Here is a 25,879-nt window from a genome sequence, read left to right on the forward strand (position 1 = left end):
CAAAACATGGGTCTTCTTTTTATAGTAATTACTTTTTTTTTTTCTGTTGCAATTTGAATTTCTCCAGACCTTATGATCCTATGGATACAAATAAGGGCAAATCAAAACATGTCTTCTATTTCTATTTTTTTTTTTTTGAGGCAGGGTTTCTTTGTGTAGCCTTGCGCCTTTCCTGGAACTCGTTTTGGAGACCAGGCTGGCCTCAAACTCATAGAGATCCACCTGCCTCTGCCTCCCTAGTGCTGGGATTAAAGGCGTGCGTCACCACCACCCGGCTATTTCTATTTTTAATTATATGGATGTGTGTAGGTCTGTGCACGTGAGCACAGTGCCCGGGGAGGATATTAGAGAGCAAGAATCTCCCGGGTCTGGAGTTACAGGTGAGCTGCCTGACATGGGTGCTGGGAACTGAACTTGGGTTCTGTGCACATATCAACCTGTGGCATGTGAGCCCTAAACGCATGCACACATGCGTGCACGCACGCACGCACGCACGCACGCACGCACGCACACCCACACTAAATAAAAAGGTGCATGCTATCACCCAGCTCAGCTCAAGAGTCACACCTTATGAATTCATTTACTTAAAAAAAAGGTTCTTTAGAAATCCTTTAAACATGACTTCCCTCTCAAGAAGCCCTCATGTCTTCTCTGTTTCCTGTGCCTGCCCCTTCCTCCCCCCTTTCCCTTCCTCTCCCATCCCCATCCCTCCCTTCTTCCCTCCCTCTCTCCCTCCCTCCCTCCCTCCCTTCCTCCCTCAATGCCTGTGATTAAAATTGTATTAAAACTCTCTCTCTCCCCTTCCTTCTTTTCTTTCCTATTCCTCCTCCTCCTTCTTTTTTAGAGACAGGGTCTTACTATATAGCCTTGGCTGGCTTGGATCTTACTATATAGACTAAGCTGGCCTTAACTCTCAGAGATCTGCCTGCCTTGTCCTCTCGAGTGCCCCAGAACTCAAGGTGTGCACCACCACAACTAGCTCTAAAACAAGTTATTATTATTATTATTATTATTATTATTATTATAATATTTTAATGAATGTGTATGGATGTTTTGCCTGCATGTGTGTATGTGCACTCCTTGTGTGCCTGGTGCCTGTGGAGGTCAGAAAAGGGCATCACATCCTTTGGAACTGGAGTTATAGATGGTTGTGAGCCATCATGGTTGTGAGCTGATTCCCAGCCAGGGTCCTCTGCAAAAGCAACAAATGCTCTTAACTGCTGAAGCTTCCTAAAACAATTCTTTTTTATCATTATTATAAGATAATGTTTAAAACTTTTAATGAATTTTTTTTTTTGTCCATGTATCTTTACTTGTAAGTGTTCATTTCCAAGAGTCATTGGTCTGGTTCGAGGCCTCTGGTTTCTGCTGGGCCCTCACTGGGATTCCTCTTGGATATCCTGTTGAACTGTGTCATGGAGATCCTGAAGCTTTGGAGCTGCAGGACTGGCCCCTTCACATGCCCAGCAAATCACAGATAGGGTGGATGTTGGGGTGGGTCAACTCATAACCCTGGTTCTGGGCCTGGGTAGCTGCAGGGTTGGTCAGCCCACCAGCTCTCCCCTGTCCTCACCACCAGGGGGAGCTCTCCAGCATTGCCCTGGCTAGTTCACCCCTTGCAGTGATGAGCAAGGGGCGGGGCCAGTTCTCCTGCTGTTTTGTTTCATGCTGACTTGCCCTGGAGTGCTTTTTGACAGTCAAGAGCCCCCACTTCACCCAAACGGAGGTCTCTGAAAAGAATGCAGACCACTGCAGGCTGCAGTATGGAGCTGTGCCTATTGGCTTTTGCTCCCACTGACTGCCACTTTCATGACTTCTGACATGCAGCTTAGTTCTGTCTGCCTTGACACAGCATTTCCACGATACATTACCCAATATGTTACCTGCTCATGTCTAGTTTCTTTCACTCAACATTATGTGAGTGACATTCACCCATATCATGCATTCATTTATGGTTTTATGCTATATGAACATACCACAATTTATCCATTTTCTTACAGAATGTTTTTGCCTTATATGAAGGGGACATGGGCAGAAGGTCCTAGGAATATGGAGTAAAGTGACTTTACATGGCAAGTCTTGTCTCTGTCCGCTGTCAGCAGGAAATGCAGACAAAGATAGGCCTTGCCTTCTGGGTGTGTGTCTATTCTGCCTGGGCAATACTTTGAGGATGTGGGTCTCCCAACACAGGCACTCAAATGAATGTGGATGTGATTCAAGACACCACATAGGAACAGAGAAACAGTGAAAATTAGCAGGATGTAAAACACAAGGCATGGTGGAAACAGTTCAAGGCCTTCCAGATGAAACAGAGAGGCTCAGGGACAGGGACATGGGGGCCGGGGAGCAGTAGGTCAGACTGTACCAAACCTTGACTGTGCTCTCAGTGTCCGTGAGTCTGATTAAGTCACGTTCACAGGACAGTGCTAGTCCTCTGCTAAAAACAGACCAGGCTCTGTTTGCTGTTTTCTGCTTCTCGTGGTTGTCCATTGGTATCTTAACTTTGATCACTCTAAGTGTATTTCGTCCAGTTCACATGATTTTTTCCCCCAGTCCCCGAAACAGCAACTGAACTGAATAAACCAATCATTATGCAAAGTCATTGCTCATCACAACAGCTATGTGAATGCTTGATATTCTAGCCAATTTTGATTTTCTGCTTTGCTGTTTAATTATTTTTTTTAATTAGGATCTGTGGATCCTATATACTCTAGGTTTTTTTTTTGTAGAACATATTATAATTTATTTTTTCATTTCTTTTATTGGCTTGATTGAAGTTGCTCTGAAATCTCAATAATCAGCACACTAACGTATTAATAATTGTGGCTAGGTCTCAGCAAGCGGTAGGAAGATAATTGCCAAGCTAATACCAGCACAATATATAAATTATTCATTAAAACATATAGTGCCTATTTGATTATGTTACGACCTACCAGCAAAAACATGCTTTACTGGGGACTCTCATTTTGATTAAAGAAATGAAGAAGGGCCATTCATTTGGGCAGACTCAGAGAGGTAATAATTTGGCTGCTTTAGGGATTTATCTCAAAGGGAATGTAAATGATCGACAGAATTGAAAATACATCAGGGTGGGATTTGGCTTGGTAGATCTCTGTTCCACCTCTGTGCTGTAGCTGGAAGGGCTGAAACAATAGGAATTTAGTGTCTCCTAGGTCTGAAGAGTGGAAATCTAAGACCAAGGGCTCAGGGCTCAGCTGAACTGACTTCTTGGCTTGTTGGTGGCCATCTTGTTTCTGTTCCTTATATGATTGTTCCAAGTCTGTGTCCTCATATCCTTTTCTATGAGAATATAACATGAGGGCCTACCCATTTGTTCACATTTCGCCTTCATTAACCCCTGTTTTTAATTGTATAAATATTTTACATTAATTAATTGTGTGTGTGTGCGTGTGTGTGTGTGTGTGTGTGTGTGTGTGTGTGTGTGTGTGTGTGCGCATACTCATGCCACAGCATGTGTGTGGAGGTCAGAGATAACTTTGGGGAATTGGTTCCCTCCTAAAACCATGTGGGATCTCGAAATCAAACTCAGGTCGTCAGGTTTGGCAGCAAGTACCTTTATCTATCAAACAATCTTGTCAGACCCCCTTAGTTATTTCTTTAAAGGCGTTGTCTCTAGATGAAGTTATATTTGGGGTGGCAGGGTTACTGGGATCTCACTGTGGCCTGTCCTCCACTCTCCGGTCCGTGTGTTCTCCATCAAAATGATTCAGACAAGAGTACAATGTAGAAGAGAAGTGGAGCTTATTACAGAATAACAGGAGGTACTCCCAAGGGTGAGAGTGGGCAAAGACCAAAGGGACCAGTGTGGAGGAAACCATTCTCACGGGGTGGGGGGGACAGTGGACAATGGCCAGAGAGACCATTGTGTCACCCGACATGATAGGTGGGCTCTGGAGTATTTTCTAAAGCCTCTGAATTAGATAGCTTTCCCAGAGGGCATTTTCTTGCTCAGATGATTGACAGGTCCATTTGGATGAAGGAAGACAGTGCTGTTTTCCTTCTTTCCTAGAGAGACTCCTGCTAGATAGTGACCTTAGCAAAATTTCCCTGGCAGTTCAGAAGTCATGTTTCCACCCAGGGCAAAGATGCAACTCACATCCCATTATTTGACCAAAAACCACAAGATAGAGCAGATTAAAAAGAATGGGAGAGAGAGAGAGAGAGAGAGAGAGAGAGAGAGAGAGAGAGAGAGAGAGAGAGAGAGAGAACAAAAATAAATCTACACGTTTGGCCGTGCTTACCAGGGGGAAATAGCCTTAACGGGTCTCAGCAAAGCCCTGCTGCCTCCACCTCCTTCCTTTTGTCTAGTCTATAGCTATCCTTTCATGTGGTGGTCTAAATTCTAAAGAGGAGCAGTTGTGATGTTTCCCCTTCTCAACATCACTTCATACACAGAGACACGGAAGATGGGGTCCAGAGCTAATGATGAAGTCCATTCTCAATGACTGTCCTTCAAACCTGACTAGCTACCAAATGCTGGGGGCTTAGGACTTCACAGCAGGTGTTTGGAGGGCGTGCTAGTTTCTCACTGAGGTGACAGAACGGCAGTACTGTCTGGCTCATAGTCTGAGAGCACAGTCCATCGTGGCGGAGAAGCCGTGGTGGCAGGTGTATGAGGCAGCTGGTCACATTCCATCCACAGTCGGGAAGCAGACAGAGATGCTCACACCTAACTTGCTTTTGTCAGTGACTGAGTCTGGGATCCAGTTCATGGGATGGTGCCACCTACATTCAGCACAGTGAGACCCATGGCTTTGTATGCTAACTTAAAACATTCATTTTAAAAACTGGGTGGTGTTGGCACACAGCTTTAATCCCAGCACTCAGGAGACAGAGGCAGGAGGATCTCTATGTTCGAGGCCAGACTGTCTACAGAGTAGACAGTAAAAAAATATAAAAAGAAAAGAAAAAAAGAATGTGGTCAAAATACATGATACCCATGAACAAAAACGTAAAATCCTTGCTTTGCATGATGAATATATACCTGCACACTTCTATCTATCTATCTATCTATCTATCTATCTATCTATCTATCTATCTATCTATCTATCTATTGTTCTTTTCAAAACAGGGTTTCTCTGTGTAGCCTCACTGTCCTAGAACCCCCTCTGTAGACCAGGCAGGTCTCAGAGATCTGCCTCTGTCTCCCAAGTGCTGGGATTAAAGGAGTGCACCACCACTGGCTGTATTTCTTTTTAAGACAGAAAGACTTTAAAACAAAAGAAAATCAAAGGCTTCCCCAAGATGGCAGGTTAAGACAGGGACAGGGTATCTGCTGATCTTCAAGCTCAGGGAGCAGTAAAGTTAGAAGAGAAAGGCTGCAGGGTCAGGTCGTAGTGTTCCCAATAAGAAAATAGAACCGAGGAAGTCAAAATGGACAAATAGGAGGTGGGTGGCCCCTGGGTGTGTGTGACAGTTCAGCTGGTTGTGAAGTGGGCCAGCCCTAGAGGGTGTCGCTGCTAGTCTGGCTTTCCACTCCCTCTGCTTCCCCTTCCTTTTCTCTCACTAACAGTGTACTGGGGCAGTGGTTCTCGACCTTCCTGATGCTGCGACCCTTTAGTACTGTTTCTCTTGTTGTAGTGACCCCCAACCATGAAATTATTTCGTTGCTACTTCAAAACCGTAATTTTGCTACTGTTGTTAATCATGATGTACATATCTGATATGCAGGCTATCTGACATGTGACCCCGGGGGTCACGACCCACAGGTTGAGGAGCACTGCTGAAGCTGAAGGCTTTCATCTGCCTGCTAGAGCACTAGGACCCAGTCCTTCCTCAGACACTGTTTTCCAGGAAATCCAGACTAAGATGATGTCTTATTCACTAGGGAAGCTTTGGTCTGAATAAGAGAAGTGGCCATGTATTTACATGACAGAAAGAGGCAATGCTACTGTATATGTATATGTATATGTATATGTATATGTATATGTATATGTATATGTATATATGCATATATAGCTTTTTCAAGACAGGGTTTCTCTGTGTAGCACTAGCTGTCCTGGAACTCACTCTGTAGACAGTCTGGCCTCGAACATAGAGATCCTCCTGCCTCTGCCTCCTGAGTGCTGGGATTATAGCTGTGTGCCACCACCACCCAGTTTTTAAAATGAATTTTTTAAGTTAGCATACAAAGGCATGGGTCTCACTGTGCTGTTTTCACAAGGATTTTGGTTTCACGGTCACCCCCAACCACCTTCCCTGCCTTTTCTCAATGGCCTTCCTCCTTCTCCGGCTAGTCCCTGTCTGTCTTCATATCACATCTATTCTATCTCCTTATCTTTCTCCCGCTCCTCCTTCTTTACCCCACCACGCTTTCCTTGAAAGAACGGGCCTGCTCATTGACCACATGTGACAAAGTTCACCTGACTATCACCTTGATGCAAGCTTTCTGATGTTTTGAGGGGCAGGAAATCTGTGCTTCCACACTCTAGAGAGATAGGAGTATTCAAGAATTAAGATGAGAAATTGAAATCTCTGGGAAGCCTCAGAAATTTCTCAAGTCATAACTTTTCCTGGCTTCCCAGCATCCCACATACTTATTAATTCAAAGGTCACAATGAGTGGGTATAAAATAGTAAATTGTCATATGCTGTGATGATTCAAATACCCAAATGCTTTTTTTTTTGCATCGAAAATAATTCATGCCATGTAATAAATACCTGGCTTATATTAACTTAATATTAACATACATATTTGATAGTAAAAATGCTGGAAGAACAAACCATTAGTACTAAATAAATGCCAAACAATCATTGTGAAATGTGAAAGATAACATAAATCCTCAGAGATTAGAAGTTGCCATTCTGAAATCTGAAACGGACATTCAAATTTTTTCTTATGTCTATTTGTGTGTGTGTGTGTGTGTGTGTGTGTGTGTGTGTGTACATCCATGCACACACAACACAGTGCTCTTATGAAGGTCAGAGGACAACTTGTGAAAATCTGTTCTCTCCTTCTACTATGTATGTCCCAGGGATTGAATTCAGGTCATCAGGCTTGGTGGTAAGCACCTTTACCCATGGAGCCATCTTTCCAGCCCTTAAATGGACTTACTAGAGCACATTGAACATAAATTACCCTGCCCAGTCATTGGGATCTTTGTTTCATGACGGGTATTTTGGATGTAGAAACTTCATTTTGTGTTGGCTTTGGTGGAGTTGTTAAGGCTGCATCCAACATTATTTTCAAGTTAGAGTTCAAACTACCATAGCTGAGTGTCTCTCTGTAACTCTCCCCTCTGGCTTCCAGCATGTTAGGCAATGCATCACCATTGAGCCATAGTTCCAGCCCCTCGTTTCTCCTGTTAAAGATACAAACATTTCATTTGCTTTCTTCAGCCTTGCTCTCACGTGGATTGTTCTTTGCTGACAGAATTTTGTGTCAGTTTCTGGTCTCGGCTGGAAGCACATCGTGACATTCCACATCTCATTCATTTTGCCCTTTTTTTTTTGTTGTTCTAGTAAAATATTTATAAGAAACTACAATCTCTAGAGCATGTGCACACAGGGGGAATGGGTGCAGTGTTGGGTCTCATTATAGCGAGTTTAATAACACCAAACAGATGTAACTTAAGGACTTACTTTGATTTTAGAGCTTGCTCTTTCCTTTAGTTTTGAGATGGGACTCCAGCACTTTAAGTTATTAGGAGAAATCTTTGATGATCATGAAAGGCTGTCAAATATGTGGTGACCCTCGACTGATATTTTGATATACAATTTTCACCAGTTGTTGCCTACCAGGGGTTATGCCAAACAGTTTCCCAGGGTCTTTTATGTTTAGATTCTTTGTTGTAAGATCTGCTTCGGATGATATGGCATCTGACCATATTAGATCTGTTAGCAGACACTGGGAGTGGTGTGATAGGCCAGTAAATCTATTACCCAGGAGGCAGAGGCACGAGGACCATGAGTTTGAGGCCAGCTTGGGCTACATAACCAGATCCTGTCTGAAAAAAACAGAGTAGGTGATTGGGTTCTGGGGACATGGCATAGTCAATCAGTGCTTTCTCTGTAAGCATGAGGTCTTGCTTGAGTTTGGATCTAGAACATCTGCATAAAAACTGGGGTGTAGTGGCCTGTACCTGTAATCCCAGTGCTGGGGAGCCAGAGAGGAGGCTCTCTAGGGCTTGCTGTTCAGCCAGCCTGGCAGAAGTGGTGGGCTCCAGGTTCGCTGAGAGACTCACTGAACAAACAAAGTGGAGAAGGGCCCAGGAAAGATACCAGTGTCAACCTCTGGCCTTCACATACATGTGCACATGTATGCTCGCATACCCAAACACACACATGACCACACATACACACATACACACATATACATATACATACAGAGGAAAAAAAAAAGGTGTTCCAGAATATGCTGTGCAGACTGTAAGGGAAAGGGTGGTGAATGATCTCCTGCTTGATGGTCTGGTAGACTCATACAAGGCCACGGTTGGGAAGCCATGTGGAAAGCTTTCTTGTGGTTTAATTTCCATAAGATGTTTCTCATAAGGCGCCCATCAACATGTGACTCCTTTCTGTTAACCCTGCAGGCTTCATCACACTGAGGAGCAGTTTGACCTGCGATAAGCCGGGGCTTTCAATGGCGGGTGACTTAAGCATTTGTATTCCTGTTACCAGGGGCAAGTAGATGACCGAAGAACTGAAGAAACCTCCTGCCACTGACGGCATAAGGAACCCACATCTGCAAGAAGGCATGAGAGAGTAAGTAGTTAAGGCCCAGGAGGCAGTGGGTGGCTGCTTTAACTCTTGCTTTAGTGAGGAAAGGGGGCAAGAGTGGAGGGAGGGATGTAAGACAGGGCGCAACCATCAAGCCTTCTTTGGGATGAGAGAGCTGCAGGTTGCACTTGGAACCAGAGACCATCATGTTACCAGAAGACACACAGGACTGTACAGAAAATGGGCTGGCAATAGCCCTTCCACATCGGAAGGCAATTACCTCCCCAGCACTTCCTACTTTCTTGGATTTGTGAAGGACAAGTGGCAGAAATCATGAGAACAATAATAATAATATAAAAATGCTGTTAATGTGTTTGAGGCTCAAGGTAGAGAGAACGAATTCTGAGCTGTTACGGAGAGTGGCTGGAGGACTTTGAAACCAAAAAGCAAATGACCATGTGGGACCCGCAGGGAAAGAAGGCAGTGAAATCACTTCTGTCCACCCAGTTGCCCAAGCTAGACCTGGAGAGACTGCCTCTGGCTCCTGTTTCCTCCTCTTTCCTCCAAATGGGCTCTGGCAACCAGTGGTATTTAGCGGGCATGTCAGGTTTCCAGAAAGTAGCTTCAGGCTGAACTGGGTTGGGGGGTGCTGTACAATGGGTGTATAGTTTCTGTAAAAGTATACATAGCCTGGTGTTTATGGGCTGGGTACAGTGGCTCAGTGGCAGTTGTGACTCGTGCGGGCGTCAGTGAGAACCTAGGAGCTTTTTGAGACAGTTCTGTGATGTTGCGCTCATGGATTTTGAAGACTGTCCAGTTGACTCTGGGAGATTATTTATTAGCAGGTGCTATCTACTTTTGGGGTCAGCAGCTCCTCCTTCCTTTGTGACGAGTTCTCATCCAACAACTTCTGTTAATTCTTGTTGTTGTTTTTATTTTTTTGAGACAGGATCTCACTGTGTAGCCCTGGCTGGCCTGGAACTCAGTATGTAGATAGACTAGGCTGGCTTTGAATTTAGAGATCTGCCTGCCCCTGCCTTCTAAGTGCTGAGATTAAAGGTGTGACCACTATTCCTGGCCTCTTAATTGGTGTGTGTGTGTGTGTGTGTGTGTGTGTGTGTGTGTGTGTGTGTGTGTGGTCTTGCTGGCCAGGGAACTCTGAGGATCTGCCCATCTCTGCCTCCTAACACTGGGATTGTGGATACACTACCCACCTGACTTTTTATGTGGGGCTGGGGCTCTGAACTTAGGGCCTCATGCTTGTGAATCAAGCACTCTACGGACTAAGCTGTGTCCCCAGCTCTAGACCCTCTTAAACTTTCAAGAGCAGAGTGCAGTGTTGTGAATGATAAGTCCCAAGCCACACACTCCTCCACAGCCTTTCTATCTTTACTCCCTCTGTGCAGCAGCCCCTCCTCCCTTGTCCCTAGCCCGGCCACCATCCTTTCCTTTTACATTTTTGGGTTGTTCTTTTCTTGTCCTTGATGGTCTCTTCTATCCCAAGAGCCTGTTGTACCTTCTTGTCCTTGCTTGTCTTCTTCCTGAACATACTCTTTCCAGGTGCCCTGACAGTACCCACAACATGATTCTGAAGCCACCAGAGGGTTCACCAATTCAGCATTGCTTAAATATGGGTGATTTTTTTTTTTAACAGACTGCTACACATCATTGGAGGAAAATAGTCCTATGCAAGAACATTTATCGACACAGAAAGATGTCACTGGTACTGCTCAGTCAATAAACCATGTTGTAATGTTGCATGGATAATGTGATTCTGTTTGTACAAAAATAGATAAATACACAATGTCATTTAAAGGAATGTTCACCAAAAATATTAGCAGTGTTTATCTCTGGGTGGTTGAATTATGTGTGATTTAAGTATTATTTTTGCTTGTCAGCAATTTCTAGTTTTTCTACAAGGAACAGATATTGCTAGCATAATGAAAAAAGAAATATACATCATGAGAAAAAAATTCTCTTAGGATATGAATCCTAGTCAGCCAGTTGACTGTAAAACTGCAATAAATATCCAAGCAATTTCTCTCCCGCATTGTCAGCTCCGCTGAGGGGAAGGGGCTCTTCTTGGTTACTGGCTGGTTCTTCTTCAAGATATGCTTACAATTTTTGTTAACACAAGCCCCCTCCCTCTGCTTTCTGGAGACTTACTCTATGGAGCAGTAATTAATAGACTAGTAATGACCAAGTCATCAGCATGGCATTATTTCATTTCTGCAACTATCATAAGGACTGACCTTGCTGTGTGCCACTGGGACACTCTGGAATGTCGTTAGCCCAGGAGAATGCAAGAGACACTGAAGCCTGAGTCGGGCCATGAGCTAGTCTAACAGGTACCAGAGTGTATCATCTGGATGAGTGCTTTTTGAGCCTAGGCTGGCCTCAAACTTGATATGTAGCTGAGGATGTCCTAGAACTTCTGATCCTCCTGTCTTCACCTCTGGAGTGCTTGGCATGACAGGTGTGCACCTCTACACGCAGTTTCTATGGTCCCAGGGATGGAACCTGGCAGGGCTTCATGCATGCTAGGCAAGCACTCTACCAGCTGAGCCATGATTGGGGGTCTGGGGAATGAGTGTTGTTGAAGTTGTATGATCAATGGTGCTAGTGTTATTATTCATAACATTTTTGGGGCAGACTGGTTTAACTGAAAATGATGGTCATGATTTGTTGTGCATTGACCCCATGTAAATGCCACATATAACCTCGGTTTAATTCTTATAGGCGATTGTACTACTTACTTTTCTTGTGGCTGTGAGCAAACACTTGACAAGAAGGAAGGAGGGAAGGGCTTATCCTGGCCTGTGATTTGAAGGTGCAGTTCATCATGGTGAGTAAAGCTTGCAGCAGGGACCTCTCTTGGCTACGGTGACACCTGGAAGCAGACAAAAAGGAAATAGGGTAGGGCACTTTCCCAGTGACCCACTTCCTCTAGCAAGGCTCTGCCTCCTAAGATTCCACAACCTTAAACATTGCCAAACCAGCTGGGGACCAAGTGTTCCAACGCTTGAGCCTCTAGAGGAACATGGCATATTCAAATTACAACAGCACCCTATGAGATAGATAGGTGATGGTCTCATTGTATAAAGCAGAAGACAGGCTTAGAGAGGTCACTCAAGGTCAATGGCAAGGGGAGGAACAGGTTTCAGATCCTTTCTGTGTGGTTCCAAATCTGCTGACAACTCATACAGAAGAGTTATGTCCTTATAAGCATGGTTCATTGCATTATGTGGTAGTTTGAATAAAAACGGAACCCATAGGTCCATACATTTGAATGCTTAGTGTGCTGGATAGTTTTATATCCATTTGGCACAAGCTACAGTCTTCAGAGAGGAGGGAACCTCAAATTAAGAAAATGTCTCTGTAACATTGGGTTGTAGGTAGGTCTTTAAGGCATTTCTTAATTAGTGATTGATGAGGAAGGGTCCAGTCCATTGTGGATGGGGCTAACCCAGGGCTGTGGTCCTGGGTTCTACAAAAAAAACAGGCTGAGCAAGCCATGAGGAGCAAGCCAGTAAGCAGCACTCCTCCATGGCCTCTGCATCAGCCCCTGCCTCCAGGATCCTACCCTGTTTGAGTTCCTGTCCTGACTTCCTTTGATGATGAACAGTGATACGAAAGTATAAGTATAAATAAACCCTTTCCTCTTCAATTTGCTTTTTGGCCATGGTGCTTCATCACAGCAATAGAAACCTTAACTAAGGCACTAAGGTACCAGGGAGTGGAACTCTTTGACAGGATTAGAAGGTTTAGGGGGTATGGCATTGTTGGAGGAAGTGTATCACTTGGGGGTGGACTTTGAGGTTTTCAAAAGCCCACACCCCGTCCAGCATTTCTCTCTTTCTTTTTCTCAGTCTGTGGATCAAGATAAGAGTATTCTTAGCTACTGCTCTAGCGCCATGCATGCTGCCATGCCCTCTGCCATGATGATAATGGACTAAACCTCTGAAACAGTAAGCCAGCCCCCAATTAAATGCTTTCTTTTATAAGAGTTTCCTTAGACATGGTATCTCTGCACAGCAATAGAGCAGAGATTAAGACACACCAAAGCATTAATGCTCAGTTCAGTCACCTGTTTCAAAGGTGAGAAGTTGCCACTAGAGGCAGTGATGGAGAGACTGTTCCTTGGTCCTGCTCTGAAGACCTGCATCTTCAAAGAGGCATCCCCGAAATGAATATGCATCAGCTACTGAGTAGCCTTCCATAGGCTCTCTAGGGAGAACATCATCCAGAGCTGAGAGTGTACACATGTGTGAGATTTTCAAAGAACTGGAAACAACAACAACCACAAGAAACGATTCTAAGTATTTTGTGGGGACAATGTCATTTTCTTTAAAATTCTATCGCTTGGAGAATCTGAAAAGGAATTCCTTAAAAACCCTTGACTTTTTCATATGTTTTCATCCCCCAAAAAATAAAATATGAGGTAATGCATATACTAATTAGCTTGATTTAGCTATTCTACAATGTTTACATATTTCAAAACATCATGCCATACATAACACATATAATGATTATTGTCAATTAAAACAAAAGAATGTATGAATGAATTAGGTGGGAAATATCCTGATTTGAGTCAGAGAGATGGGGTTCTGTCCTTTACCATCCCTGTGACCCCAGTGTGTCACTGGAACTTCAGCGTCTCAACATCTCTGAAGGGGTTCTTCACCAACATCATTCTCTTGTTGGAGGGAGGGTTGAAGGATCAGGGCCCCAGCTCAGAAGGCTTTCTGCACACCTGGTCTATAGCATCATTCTTCACAGAACATGAGCTCCAAGAGTCTTCAGATTGTAAAGTACTTTTACTCTTCAAATGGCTGATTAACTCCCAGAGGGTAGTGTCTTTTAATGCGCGTCCCTTACGTGAAATGAGGTGCCAAGTTAACAATGCAGGAAAACAGAAGGCTCGTGTTTTTCCGCATAATAAACTGTGAAGGAGTGAGCAGGGCGAGCTCTGCAGCCTCTCTGTTAGAGCTAGTGCTGTAAAACATGGAACACATGCACAAAATCTTCTTTGAGCCATGGTGTTACTCTGGCTGACAAGAGCATGGAGAGGGTTATTCAGGGGTGTTCTTGAACTTGTCATTAAACTTTAAGACAGCTGGGGCTGCTCTGTTTAGTCCTCACATGTGAATCTTGTAGTTTGACAGACCCTGGGTATTAGGGATTCTACAATCCATAAGGCATGATGATTACAAAAGACCACCCACAATTCATGCCTGGGTCTTTGTTCTCAGTAGACAGTAGGCAACAGAAGTAGACTGCAGCAGGTTGTCACGGTACTGTGGGAGCATGGAGGGTCAACCCCACCACAAAAGAAGGCCTGGCATGGAAGTTGTCAACCTCAGTACAACCCCAGTGAAGCCAAGTTAAGGTATCCACAGGGCTTCCACAGGTGTCAACAGAATCTCTGTCACACTTGAGGTGGTAGTGGTGGCCTTGACACTCACAGAGCTTAGAGCTCTGAAACTCCAATATGCCTCCATCTTCATCTGGCCAACTCTTCCACATCATTAACCCAGGACACCATCAGCTATATTAGTCACAAGGCCCCCTGCACAGTTCCATTATGACCCCATCTTAACCAATTCAATCTGCAACAACTCTTCTTGCAAAGGTTACGTTTGAGGGTAGGATTTCCACGTATTGTTTTAGGAAACAAAAGTCAAGCCATGGTAGGTACTTTCGCATCTGAGTACTTTTGCTTTTAATGGCTTACATTTGCAGTGTGCTCTCCAAGGATATTTAAATCCTGTATTTGGAAGAATCCATCAGGCTGGTAAAAAAAAAAAACACAATAATGTCTGTGTTACAGTGTGTTATGAAGAGGGAGAAATGAGGTCTTTTAGGTACAGTCCTCTTTGGCACACAGTAGGTGTTCAACTCATGTTAGTTCTTGTGTGATTCTATTTTCTGTTGCCATAACAAAATACCAGAGTATGGATAATACTACGAAGAAAAAGGATTTATGGAGCTCACGGTTCGAAGGCTGAGAAGTCCAGATTGGGTGGTGGCTGTATTTATCCATCCCCTGGTGATGACTTCCTGGAGAAAGGACTAATAATGGCGGTGTAAAAAAGAGGGATCACGGGGTAAGACAGGAAGTCGGGGAGTTCTTTCATAACACCCCTTCTCACGGTGCCCCTGTGGGCACGCTATTCTCTTCTGAGGACAGAACTGACAATGGTCTGATTACTTGGCCTTAAGCCCCACCTCTTAAAGGTCCCCCCTCCTCCCATCATCGCTGTCCTGAGGACCAAACTTGCAGCATGTGAGTTCTCATGGGTACAAACCACACCCAGAGCAGCTACACATATCTTCCCTTTCGATAGGTGGAGTACGGCAGCCAGTCTTGGGAGCAACCCGGAGTTTGGCAGATGGAGGAGGAAGACGGGGTACATAGGGTTGTGTGTTCCTCAGAGAATCAACCTCCTCTTCTTAGGGGTTTGGAGAGCCACCCAATAGCTTCCTGCAACCTCAACAAATGTACTTCTACAGTCTAGGAAGCCAGTGAAGAAATTATAGGGAGCTTGGGTGGGAATTTCTGTCTTTCATGGGGAGGGGGTGGTCAGTTCTCTAAGCCTGTGCTATTGGGTCCTGTTGGGCCATGGTTGGAACATGGAAGTGGGAAGGCCTGTGATCCCACCTCATTGAAGTGAGATCCTGGGGGGCTCCTTGTCTGGCTCATCTTCTGAGATTCTTGGTGAGCTCTGTCTTCATGGCTGAGCTAGGACTTGGCATGCTCCACAAAAGCATGTTTTATCGCTCTTTTCTAATTTCCTCCCCCAGCCAGAAATAGGAGGAATCACTTAGAATTGTTGATGTTTGGTTAATTCATGATCCACTCTTAGACATTTGGAAGTAAAATGCTGTGACTCTTGTTGAAGGAACTTAAAGCATCCGCAAGCAAACAGGATGTCCTTTCTCTTCATTCAAGAGAACTGATGCTCTGAAATTCCTGGAGTCCCATCTGGTTCCAGCCTGTTGGGAGGTAGGCCTAGAAACAGTCGGGGAGGGATAGTAGCTGGGCTGTTTCACATGGCTATAACTGAATACCAAAGAGTGGCAATTTAGAATAAATGAAAATTTGCTGGCTCATGGTTCTAGAGGCTGGGAAGTCTGAGACCAAGTCAGCGGCACCAGGCAAGGCTTCATTATTGAGTTATTATACAGCGAAAGGGCAAGAGTAAGCCAAACAAATCCTGTTACAGTGCCATAACTTCTACCCTTCTGGAGGAGAGGCCATCACAGTCCACCAGGTACTATACTGGGATGCAGGGCATGGAGTCTTGACATTGCTCCACCCGTGAAGATCCTTGCACTCTGATCTGACTGGGGGACTAGGCAGTCCCATTCATTTCCAAAATATTGGGGAAATCATGGAAGGGAGTAGCCAGCTCTCTGACGTCTCCTTCCTAAGGATACTTAGGAAGGAGATCCTGTTCATTAGAGTTCTTCCTTATGATCTAGTCACATGTCCAAAGGTCTCATCTTTTAAAACCACCACCCCTGGGGGCAGGAGAGGGAGGGTTCCAAAGAATGAGGATTAGGGAACAGAGACCTTCATGTCATATGAACATTTGTACATGTATCTTGGAGTAACACATGTCTCCATTTCCGTTGGGGAAATGCAGGGAACTTCACCATGAGTATGCAGTGTGTGCAGCCATACAGGGCCCACCACTGATTTAGGTCACTATCTTGAAATCCTTAATAATGTCTGTAAAAAGGTCTCACATATGCATCTTCTGAGTACACATGTTCTCTAGTGTTGATGAAAAAAAAAAAAACCAAAACAACAACAACAAAAAACAACCCACAGCTCTCGCCTTAAAGGGAATCAGAGGTAGTTTATTTTGGATGCAAATTTGAATGACCAAGGCCCAGAAAACATGGAGCTAGGTTACCCCATGTTCCCACGGGGAGGCAGTTTCAGGAAAAGGTGCTTGCCACACAAAGCTAATGACTGAGTCTGACCTCTGGAACCCACGTTGTGTAAGGAAAAGACCCGACTACAAAGTTGTCCTGTGACCTCCACATGGGGACTGTGGCATGTATGTACACACATCCTAATGACAAAGTTTAACAACTACTATTTGAGTTCTAGAAAGTGCGCACTTGCTGTAGGCTGTTTTTCTCTTAATTGAAGTAAAAGGAGCACAGAGTTGAAGAAGGTAGCCTCTTTGCAGGTGTGCCTCCCACAGCAACTCAGCCAGCCTCAGACCATGTGCAGCGCTCTCTGTGGCAAAGCACATCCACCAGAACAAAGGCTTCCTGAAATCCTGCTATTTCACACCAGATCCTTTGCCCTTGTCTAGCACCTGGCTGCCTTGCTCTAGAAGGAAATTAGATCGATCTAAAAGGCTGTACTCTCCCAAAAGCTACCTTTGCTGTGGTCACAATGAGATTTTCTGAGTATTTCCATAAGGCAACCAAAATACAGTTTATGGAAGGAGCCATTTCTTCACGACAAAAGATGACTACTGCATCCTGTGATTTTTAAAAATGCCATAATAGAAATAATTCCACTTCTTAAGTGTTCCAATAAACACAACACTTTAACTTGTTCTTTTGGACACATTTTAAGTGCACCAAGATGATTCGAAATAACAATGAATGAGCGTCACTCAAATGTAGAGCTGAATAAAGAAAATGCTAAAATTCACCCAGTCAAGGAAAAAAAAAAAAAGCAAAGAGTCACTGATAGGTGGGGAAGGCACAGATGCTGCTTCCCACCCCTCTCCCATTCCCACCCCCCATCTACACACAGGTAGGGACGACTCCAATCAACCCATTAGAGGATTTTTAGGAATACTGACAAATCCGAGCCAGGTGTGCTGGCACACGCCTTTAATTCCAGCATGCAGGAGAGGTAGAGGCAGATGGATCTCTGTGAGTTTGAGGCCAGACTGGTCTGTTTGATAAGGTCCAGGCCAAACAGGGATGCATAATCAGACCCTGTCTCAAAAAAAAAAAAATTGACAAGTTCATTTCAAATCTATCAAGAATAGGGAAGAACAACCAAAGTCATGTTGAAAGACAATTTGTTAGTTGTCAAATAGTAAAAAACAAAACAAAAACAAAAACCTGTTTCTTGTTTACTTGTATGTGGGAATATGCATGCCACAGGATGCACATAGAGGTCAGAGGACATCTTGCAGGAATCCCTTCTCTCCTTCTGCCGTGTGGGCTCCAGAAACCAAACTCAGGTCGGCAGGCTTAGGGAGGGCAAACACTTTCAACTGTAGGGCCATCTCTCTGGCCCTAGTCTCAAATGTTTTATCATAAGAAATTGATCTTATCTGGAGCTGAGCACAATGGCTCACAACAGCACTTGGCTGATTAATGCAGGAGGACCAGAGTTCAAGGCCAGCCTGGACTATATAGCAAGTTGGTGGCCAGCTTGGGCTAGCTGAGATGCTGTTTTATAGAACAAAACAGACATGAATATGATCTTATTTGGGAAGTTTCTGGGTTTTTTTTTTTTTGTTTATCTTTCCATCTAAGGTTAGCTCAGAACATGTGTGTATTTGTGTGTGTGTGTGCGTGCATGTGTGGTGTGTAAAAGTGAACCACAACTGACCTGGTGGGCTAATATATCCACCCCCCCCCAGGTGGATGAATATATCATGAATATAGAGGAGATTCATGCCAATACTATTCTTATATGGATATCACTGCACCCTTTAGGACAGTCCCTACTGATTCCCTGAAAGTGACATAGAGCTTTTAATATTAATAGAGGGCTCATTCTCCTGCCATTAGCACATCCTGTATAATGCTAAGATGTTGTGCCTGGTTCTGTGAGCAGATGGATGTCAAGAGTATTTAAATGACAGAAAAATAAGTGTATTATTGAAATTTCAAGTAACAGACAGATTCAGTGAATCACTACAATGGCTTCCACAAGCATCCTTCATAATTTCTGGTCTCTCATTTTCATATTAACTGGAATGAATTCCTTCTAGAATGCAATAGGATGGAAGATGAGAGGGGACAAATGGAGTTATTGATGGAAGAGAAACAATCCTCTCACCCCATAAAGAATCAGGTAGCCTTTTAATTTAAAGGTCCAGCTGAAGAATCACGCTGTTATTTCCCCAGGGAGACGTTGAGTAGGATTTCCCTGTGGTTTGAGAGAGCCAGAAAAAGACAGAGGCACATTTTCTCACCTCCGCACCTGCAGGCTCCCCAGTCTCTTCTCATCTCCATCCCTAGTGCTGGCAGGGGCCAGGGCTCAGTGCTCTAGTCAAGGGTGAAGATGAGAAGTGACAGCCCGCTCAGGGTGAGGATGACAATTGCTCTGATTGGCTATGGGATGATCATGCAGCCAGACACACACGATGGCAATTCTTATTTTTAGAACTTTACATAGCATCCTTGTGACTCTGGATCTCCCCCCGCCCCCCAGCCTCCCGCGTGCCCCACTCCAGAGTCATTTCTAGGCTCTGCAGAAGATTCTCAGCTGTTCACCTGTCTGCTGAGCTGTCTGAATGCACTGGCTGTACAGGAGAGGGTGCCTTCCTTCCTTCTCAGTGTGGGCACTGCAGGGGTTGGGTCACCAACAAACACTTCCTTTTCCTAGAAAAATTGCCTTTGATCTGTTCCAAGTCTATACCTTCTGCCTTGACCCCCTGCAGTGTCTCAGGCCTGCACCTCCTGCCACCTGCGGTGAAGGAGCGCTGCCCCATGGGGACGCTGATGTGACTGCTTCCAGAACTAGACTCATTAACTCTGGCTCTTCATGCTTGTCTACCCAGCCTGTTGTCCTCCCGCAGAACAAAGTGCCTGGAAAATCCTCCCTCTTGGTCGATAGACCACAAATCTGGGAGTCATCTAAAATTCTATATTCTCTTTCTGGACTAGGACCGGGGCATGTTAGGCAAGCACTCTACCACTGAGCCACAGCACGAGTGTTATGTCAAGTCCTTTATGCCCAAGTTACAAAGACGTGCTATTCTGCTCAATTATCTCCACAGTCCCATCCCTGCTTCTTCACCTGGAACCCCCCCATAATGTCTGTTAACAACCTAGCGGGTTTTCTAAGTCTTCTGAACATCCTTTCATCCTTTCAACACAGTGTCTGTGCTGCTTCGGAAAACACAAACAGCCGTGGCACGAGATCACTGTCCTAGCTTACCGTCACTCAGTGACTCCATTACTAGTGGGGCAGCCTCGGGACACGCCAGTCACACACAACCCCTGGAGGAGGCCTCTGCCTAATGGTTGTTGTTTCTAACCTCACTCCGTAGCCCACTGCCAATCCTCCTGCCTCTGCTTCCCAGGCGCTGGGGTTACAGGCGCGTGCCAGCCTCTGGCCCCGCCTAACCAGATGGGATCTCAGATGCAGAGATCCAAGGCCAGGCCCCAGGTGGAGCTCCAGGAGTCCAGTTGGCAAGAAAGAGGAGAGTTTGTACGAGTGAGAATTGTTGAGACCAAGGTTGGATAAAGCACAGGGACAAATAGCCAAACGATAGCCGCTGCTTAGCCGCTCCTCCTTCTTACCTGCGGAGTGTCCTGCAGCTGCCTCTTGCTTCATTATTATCCTTTACCCTTCCGCTTGCCTTGTGAAACGAACTGGCCTCTTCCTGTCCCGGGCTGTGCAAGTCTGTCAGTTCTTGTGAAATGACCTCATACTTCAAGCCTCTCAGAGCCTCCTCAGGCCTCTCCAGGCAGGAGTGACCTCTTCCCTCTCTGGGAGGTAACACTCCATTCTGTAGGGGTGAAGGTAGAGCCTGAGTGGCTATGGCCTGGCAAGCAGACTCCGTGACCCCTTTCTTGTCCTCTCTCCTCCGAGAGCTTGGAGGAGAAACCTTTGGCTAAGTTAGGGAGGGCTGCACCTGGGACCTTGTTTACCAACACAGTCCTTGGTCTCCCAGTCACGACTCAGCTCAGAGGCATCACCATGACCTTGAGGGTTAAGCATTACACAAAGATGTGAGTATTCTTGGCTTCGTGGAAGGTGGGGTGTCAATGTGTACAGGGCCTTTGCAGTTCCGTTGTCTTGCGCGCTGTTTCTAAAAGAGCAATTCTGTTTTGGTGTACACTGCCTGTTCCCGAGGGGAGCCAGCTGTAGGGGTTGAGTATAGGGTGGAAGAGATGTAGCTGGTAGATTTTCCGTCTCTACTGCGGCACATCTAGTCTCACACTCACTGAGGTGCTTTTGTGATTTGGCCTGTGTTTCCTGAGGGCACAGGTCTCCTCAGAATGGTTTTTTATAACTGTAACATCTAGGCACTCTCCTGGTATGTTAAAGACCATTCAATATCAGTTGCCTTCTTTCATGAATAGAATACACTCTCCTCCCATTTCCAATAGTCTCTACCCTGTTGTTCTTATTTTAAGGTGTACTTGGTGTTAGAACCATTAAGATTGCTCTTGGAATTTTCATACCTATGCATTCCTTGGGTACCAGCTCATCAAAACACACCCCTGTAAGGGATGGCCAGGAAAGGACGGAGTTCATATTCACTGGGCATGTCTGCTGAGTAGATGATGTAGTTACAAGTGGGAGCCACCAGATGGCTGAAGGAAGTGAATTTATCTCCAGCTGAGAGACAGCTTAGAAATCTGGGACTTTAAAAAGCAGCCATCGGAGAACAATCAAAGGCTTCTCTTTAACGAACCCCAAATAACCAACGGCAGCCCCTCACTACCACCTGACATCCTTGATGGGTTTGGACAGATTTTGCAGTGAAAGCACCATCTTTCTTTTTTTTTTTTTTTTAACCTTCTAATGTCTCCACGCTTTAAGAATTACAGAGTAATCACTGAAACTCAATTTAATTCCACAAATATTTGTCGAGTGCTTAAGTCTCAATTAAACCTTCTGAGCGGCCTGTGGAAGCATATGCCACCCAAAGCACAGCTTGCTAGACGTGGAAAAATGTACGGAGGACTCACGGCAAAGATGGATTCTTCTCCCTTTGTGTTTGTGAGCTAAGGTCACCATTTCAAGGAGAAGCGCTGGTGGAAAGACAATGGCGGCCTAGAAAATATCTGTGTATGATAATTGGTAGGTGATGAAAGTAAAATAAAGCGAAAGCTGTGAGCGGCTGCCGTATTTATAAACTAAGGCGTGTTTTATCTTGCATTTGCATATCAAAACCAGGGTTGAAGTTATTTGGTTAAAAAGTCACTATGGTCATTTGAAAATAAGCCTAGATGGATTGTCATCTGGGCAGACACAGACTGCTGGTAGATTGTGTTCAATCGGTTATTTTCTTTTTCACCTTGAACATTTAGTACCATGTAAAGTGTTTGGAATATACCTGATGGGCTTTTATTATTTGGAGACGTAAGTTAAAGATAATTCCATTCACGTGCAAGTGCTTGGAGGCCAGAGGTGGACACTGGGCATCCAGCCCTGTCACTCTCTACCTTATTCCTGGGGACCACATTTCTCCCTGAGCCTGCAGCTTGATTGGCAGGTGGCAAGTCGAATGGCTCCTCCTGTCTCCGCCCCCTGCAGTGCTGGGTTTATAGCTGTCTGGGAGGCCATGCCAGCTTTTTAGGTAGATGCTGAGGATTTGAACTCGGGTCCTCAAGCTTTCATTACAAACACTTTTCCTCCCTGAGCCACCTCCCCAGCTCCTAAAGTACCTGCTGTTTAGTGATCATATTAAAGAAGTTTGTTTTTAATAACTTTTCAATATCAGCTCATTAAAAAAATTCTGAATAAAAGTTGAAGCAGGCCAGGCACGATGTCGCACTCCTACAGTTTGAGAACTCAGGAGGCAAGGGCCAGAGGGTCAAGAGCTCTAGGCCAGCCTGGGCTACGTAGCAAGACCCTGACTAAAAGAAACAAAGGGGGAAAAGAAGTTGAATTAGGTATAAGGGAATTCAGAAAGGACTCTTTCATAATGCGGAGAGCATAACATGTCCTATAATTACTGGTTATCGGCTTAGAAATATTTGTATGCTAATAAGAATTGAGTAAAACAGACTTCCCCAAACAGAGAACCAGACCCCTTTGAAATGTAAACTGAAATTGGACAATTAACTACTTAAAGCTTAGATTTCATCTGAGGGGAAAGCAATTCTTGATAAACCTGAAGCAGAAATTTTTACCTTGCTCTTCCAGCTAGGACTAGAGTAACGGGATAAAGATTAACAAGGTCACTCGGCTTGTGTGGGCGAGAGAAAAGCCTGAACTGCTCGAAACAGGTTACTTACTCTTCCTTTTTACCAAGGTGTGGTGGTCCACCTTTGCATTTATTTATTTTGTTAAGCAAAGGGTTTATTTATTTATTTTTTATTATCTGGGAAATTCTAAAATGGAAAAGTGTAAAGGAAAAAGTGCAAAATAGCCAGGCATGGTGGTGTATACCTTTCATTCCAGTACCCAGAAGTCAGAGGCAGGGGGATCACTCTGAGTGTGAAGCCAGCCTAGTCTACAGGCCAGTCAGGGTTATAATGAGACCATGTTTTAGTCAGGATTACTATTGGATGAAACACTATGACTGAAGCAAGTCGGGGAGGAAAGGGTGTATTTGGCTTACACTTCCCCAGCACTGTTCAACATTAAAGGAAGTCAGGACAGCAACGCACACACCGGGCAGGAACCTGGAGGCAGGAACTGATGCAGAGGGCACGGAAGGGAGCTGCTTACTGGCTTGCTCCTCACGGCTTTTTCAGCTGCTTTCTTATAGAACTCAGGACCACCAGCCCAGGAGTAGCATCACCCACCGTGAGCTGGGCCCTCCCCCCATCAATCACTAATTAAGAAAATGTTTCACAGGCTTGCCTACAGCCTGATCTTACAACTGAGGTTCCCTCCTCTCCGATGACTCTAGCTTGTGTCAAGTTGACATAAAACTAGCCAGCACACCCTATTTCAAAAATTAAAAAAAGCAAATTATACACATACCATGCACACACACACACACACACACACACACACACACACACACACAGAGAGAGAGAGAGAGAGAGAGAGAGGTGGATATTATTTTTCTTTCGGTCTTTTCTCCTTGTGACTCTAATATGACAACTATGCAACTGTATGTACCCCTGTAGGTGGCCAACTCAAAACTTAAGGCAGAGAGCCATCAAGGACTTCCAGACAAAAGATGTTTTTTAGGGCTGTGCTAAAGCAGCTGCCTAGTGTGTGTCAGGACCTAGGTTCAATTTCTAATTTCTAGAATCCTGTCTCCCAGAAGAGATTTTTTAATACAATCAGGGAGGGGGGCATCCTACTGCTCCCTCAGTTTTTCAAGAAGCTAGATGTGTCCTCAGGGTACAGGAATAGATGGTCTGCCTTGGGGATAGGTTCCCAGGACCTTTCCTCCAAAGCTAATGGAACTAGATTTGCCCACGGGTGCTGGTAAGTCTGTAATAGGGAATCAGATTTTCCCAAGGGAATGTCCGCTGGCAGTGTATGCCTGGAGAGTAGCTTTGTGCTCTTTGTAGGAAAAGGGCTGTGGAGGGAGGTGCGCTGCAGAGAAGCCCCACTAATATGTATAGAGGTGAGCATGCATGCATGCATGTGCTTCTCCTGGACTTAGGGACACCTTGGAAAGAAACGAGATCAAGTCATTTTGACCCCAGAACTCAACTTCTTAAACTGTAGGTCACAACCCCATCATGTGGGGGTTGTATTTAAAAAAAAGGCAGTGGTAAAAGATTTCTGAATGCTCAAGGAGAGAAAATCAATTCAAAATCAGATACATAGTGAGTGTGTGCAGGCCATAGTCCATGTTGCATATGTGTGGCTTTACTGCAGCCATGAACGCAGAACACAGCAACACATCACACCTCTTATACATATACCACATGGTACCAACAAACATCTCAGCTCAGATTAGAGACTCTTGCATGTTATGTATGTGTTTTTGCTATGTATACAGTTGCCAGCTCTTGTAGAAACAGTGGCCTGATTTTGGTAAACAAAGACTTCCAGCGTTTTCCTGCCATCATTCCTCAGGGTACAAGTGTCAAATTAGTTTAACTTTTGTATTGTTTTATGTCTGAATGTACAGTTTTAACCATACTGTTTATGTGGCTGACTTGCATTTCATAAAACATTGTTAAATACGTTTTTGTTTGGGATTGGACAGAATTTCTAATTCCTGAAAAGTCCTTAATATATACTTCTGCCATTTTTGTACTGTGTGTTTCTGTGAACTAGTGTTCTCAGCACTGATGATTATAATATCAAAATCTCAGTCAATTCTGGAAGATATTGAAGATGTTCTAAATCCCGTAATATCAAATAATCAGAAAAGATGCAATTCTTCATGTGAAAATTAACAAGTGCATCTGTCTCATTATCATGCAAGTTTGCTTTAGTCTTTAATAAAAAGTAAATATATATACCTATCAAAGAATTGCTTTAAAATGCATTTCTTGATGAATTATTGTCAGTAAATATTTGATCTGTAGAAGTATTTTTATATACCTATGTACTTGGGTTTCATGTAAGTATTTCTTGGGTGAAAAGGGGTCACATGTGGAAAATATAAGACACAAGTATGCCTAGGTTTCCAGGGGGGAGGCTCTCTTGCAGCTAGCTACTTCTCTGGCAGTGGAGTCCTGTGTCTAGGTGTCATGTGGGAAGTTTGACAGGGCAGCAGCTGAGGTCTGCAAGGGGCACCAGCAGTGTAACCTGTAGACAGACAGGCTGGCAATTCAGTCACCAGACCGTGGACCTGTTTCTTCATCCCCTGTGTGCCCCCCCCCGCCGCCCCCGCCGCCCCCTCAATCCTGAAAGAGCCTGAGCCTAGGAAAGGGAGGAGGGAAGCTGGAGTAGTGCTGGGCTGGGAGGGAAAGGGAATGTCACAGACAGGTGAGTGAAGTCTCCCAGGGTGGAGACTGGCCTGAGGTGTAGTCTCAAGGGGTGACGGGAAGTTGGGGGGACCCTCTGGCTGTCACTGGGTGGGGGGGACAGAATGAGGCGGCGCCTGCTCTTCCTCTCAACTCTCATCTTTCTCAAACAATGATAATGTGTTTGTAATTAGAAAGTCAACAAAGTTCATTAACTGCTTACCATGTGCCCTGAGTTCAAACTATTTAATAAATGAGCCATTAAACTGCTTTATCTTTTTCTTAAAAAAAATGCTATTAATAGTTGTGAGAGAAAGGATGAAGAAAGTAAACATCTGCTTACTGTCTAGAGATTTCAGTGTGGGTGTGCTTTGCTGTGCTTCCCTCCCCCTCTCCCTTTCCTCTCTTGTTTTGTTTTTAGA

The 25,879-nt window shown here is 44.7% G+C and overlaps 2 long non-coding RNA genes across 3 annotated transcripts in view; one reads left to right on the forward strand and one right to left on the reverse strand.

Moving 5' to 3' along the window:
* Nucleotides 1-12,772, forward strand: part of LOC128107267 (uncharacterized) — an 80,134-nt gene extending 67,362 nt beyond the window's left edge. Inside the window, exons 3-5 of the long non-coding RNA XR_008217028.1 lie at nt 8,640-8,723; nt 11,418-11,523; nt 12,548-12,772. This is a non-coding gene — a long non-coding RNA (uncharacterized LOC128107267). The remainder of the gene's footprint in view (nt 1-8,639; nt 8,724-11,417; nt 11,524-12,547) is intronic.
* LOC128107269 (uncharacterized) lies at nt 8,467-25,295 on the reverse strand. Of its 2 annotated transcripts, none has more exons than XR_008217031.1 (3): nt 18,866-25,295; nt 11,435-11,568; nt 8,467-8,703 (listed from the first exon to the last, which is right to left on the reverse strand). It is a non-coding gene; the product is annotated as an uncharacterized LOC128107269 (long non-coding RNA). The 2 variants fall into 2 exon arrangements; XR_008217032.1 differs by lacking the exon at nt 18,866-25,295 and adding an exon at nt 12,766-12,871.
* Nucleotides 25,296-25,879: the final 584 nt, after the last annotated feature.

This window comes from Peromyscus californicus, unplaced genomic scaffold (assembly GCF_007827085.1).
Source record: "Peromyscus californicus insignis strain IS unplaced genomic scaffold, ASM782708v3 Scaffold_12__1_contigs__length_115047231, whole genome shotgun sequence".
Lineage (NCBI taxonomy): Eukaryota > Metazoa > Chordata > Mammalia > Rodentia > Cricetidae > Peromyscus > Peromyscus californicus.